Genomic DNA, 3,076 nt, shown 5'->3' on the forward strand with positions numbered 1-3,076 from the left:
GGATGTCTGCTCCAGAGGCGGGGCTTGGCTTTAATTGGGACAAGAGTCTTTAAAGGTACAGTCAGTGTAGCCCAGGGGCCCGGGAGGGTCCAGGGGCCTCCAAACTTATTTATGCCAAAGTTTTTACTCAATTACATCAAAACATGAACTTAAATAAATTTGCCCAAAAGGACAAACATTTGATAAGATATAGGCCTATATCACCATTTTTAAATGTTAAAATCCCCGCACCTCAAACCTCGATTTAACAGGATTTTGACATGCATATGACGTGGTGACTTTTGTTATTCTTTATTTAATAATCGATGGGGCAACTGAACAGTCATTCTTACACATTAATTAGATAATCTGGGCAACAATTGCTGAATTAAGGTATTCCTTATTTTGTTGGCAACCCCTTGAATACTACAAGGACCCCTACTGATCCCTGATTGAATTATGGCTGTGTCAGAGTGTTAAGTAAATATAAAAAATACAATTAACATGCAGGTTTCATAATTTATTCAGCTATACTAACCTCACACAAAAATTCACAGAATTCTGCCAAAACAAAGTTCTGTAATTGCTAAAGTTTAGTTTTATTAGTAGGCCTACACATTTATGTGTTTTTATGAGTTACCTAAAAATTCTTACAGGATTTACTGCATTTTTTACTACTATTTGTTTTTTAAAATCTATTTAGAACATAGTGTTTTTAGGCTTCTCAGTGTTTATGCATAAAATATTATACATTCTGGCTATGGATGGTGACGCAACATTGGCCACATTTACACAACTCAACAATTTTAACAATAATTCAAAACCACTCTTTCTCTCATCAGTATGTATAATGGTACTATTTTTTTTCTCTTTTTTTTTACAGTGCTCATGAAAAGTAGATCCATGCAGTTCCCACAATTGTTATGCTAATGAGGCCCCTCTTCCATTGAGAAATCATTTTGTCAAGAGCCACTCTCTTTGGATACAGAGGCTCTATTTCAATTCTTTTTCCCATACATCCACTGAATGAATGATTATGAAGCCCTATTAAATGCGCACAGACACTGTAAAGCCCCGATGAACAGATTAAAGAGCTTCCCTCTGCCAGTCACATACACATGCTTATGTTTCTAAACAGATGCACGTCTCAAATTTAGTTTGTTCATTTATCCATTTTTATTTTTAATATAATTTCGAAACTTGGGCAACTTTGAAACATCTAAGATGAGCAAAACAAAATTGTGTAAAATATGCAGCATGCAACAGGTCAAATATTACGAAATTCTGGTATTATGTCATTCATTGTGGACTTTCACCACGTTTCATTGTATTAATTCCAGTCCTGTATCACTATAATATTCCTATAATTGTCCTATAGGAAATTATATTTGTCATGTTATTTCTTTTTACATGTATCCATTCAAGGCGCATTAAAGGATTATATAATTCACATCACAGTTGTTTGAGAACTTTAAAATGTCTGTGCAATACTTAATGATTGTGCTACAAGCCCACATATTTTGTATTATGAATGGCACATTCTGTGCGCACATGCTGCCAGTCAAGAGATGTCCATTGTTGGGGTGAAAGTGGTCATTTTCACATCATTGTAACGCTCTCAGACACGTTAAAGCGATGGACTGCAGTGTCCCGGCCGCCCTGAGGGGACCACCCACTTGGCAGAGTTTGGTCACTTTTGGTCAACATCTCTTCATCCTTCTGAAGCGATTCAGTCTCACTTGGGTTTGGTTGGATGCTACGGAATATCAGTAGAAACCATTTCCTGAGCTGCGTTTCACTGAATCGGTCTGTACTGTACTGTATGTACTGAAAGACAGGACGGCTATTCCAGTCCTCCCTGTTTAAACCAGCTTTGGGCTGACGATATTATCGGACATGGTGACGCACAGTGTTGCTACAGTCAGATGGGCAGATGGGAACTTGAGTGCCCCCTACAGTATTTAATGGTTACATACAGTCTATGGACATAAATCATAATAAACAAACACACACACATCTTCCTCTCTGCTTTCCCTTCAGAAATTCATCAAGTACAATATACAGTCAGGAGCGCAATAGAAATAAGTATGATGTGTGTGTTAACTTTCAGTGTTGTGTATGTAAAATTTCAGTTTTATAAATAAAATCTTGATTTTCTTTCATCCATTTTGTACCTCTACTCTGTTAAACCTGTGTTCTTTGTATTATGTATATATGTAAAAACAAATCAACCAGCTTTTAAAAAGTTAAGATTAATTTGAATATTTTGTCTGTGCAATTTGCAATCTTGTTGAACATAGCTGTAACCTATACTATCCAGTCAGTTTTATCTTTTTACATGCATCCAACTAATTATTCAGTTTTACAGAAACTGAGCCAGACCAGACAATCATTCATTACATGTTAAATGGACTGTAACAAAACATGACAAAATACTTATGAGAATAAGCTTCACAACGGACCAAAGCACAAGCTTGAACTTGCATCTGTGGAAACGTTTCCCCTTATTTTCAGCACTCTTGCCCTTTCTTGTTGAGTTTCTGGGTGTAGTGCTGGTTAAGGCTTAAATGTCATTAAGCTCACCATTGTATGGTATAATGACTCTGAACATTTATGGTAGTAGGCAAAAGGGAGATAACCTGCAGTAGAGTATTCTGAGTAACAGTTTAGTCAACGATGTGCAGATAGTTTCCACAGATGAACTCTTAGTGTACATAATTTTACTGTTTTATTTATGTGCGCATGTGCATTCAGATTTATTCACTCGCAGATGCAAGTGAAGTTGAAGGAATTAATAAACAGGATGTTTTTTACTTTAATATTGTTCTTTTATATAAATACAGTACACAGAATTGAAACTGAAACACCTTCCTTTTCATTGACTGAAATTCAGTTGATGAAAAGAAAGGTAGGGCCTGGTCATTTGATTGGACTGGCTGTTTTTACTGGACACATTTTTTATCCAGCAACACTTAAATAAGTTAAATATCAGAAATGACCTATCCAGATAAAGTATCAGTTTTTTTCCTCTCTAATCACCTTATGCCCATTGGTTTAGAAGTGACATCGATATCCCTCCTCAAATAACCACAGTGGA

The sequence above is a fragment of the Siniperca chuatsi genome, linkage group LG7 (genome assembly GCF_020085105.1).
Source record: "Siniperca chuatsi isolate FFG_IHB_CAS linkage group LG7, ASM2008510v1, whole genome shotgun sequence".
Taxonomy (NCBI): Eukaryota; Metazoa; Chordata; class Actinopteri; order Centrarchiformes; family Sinipercidae; genus Siniperca; species Siniperca chuatsi.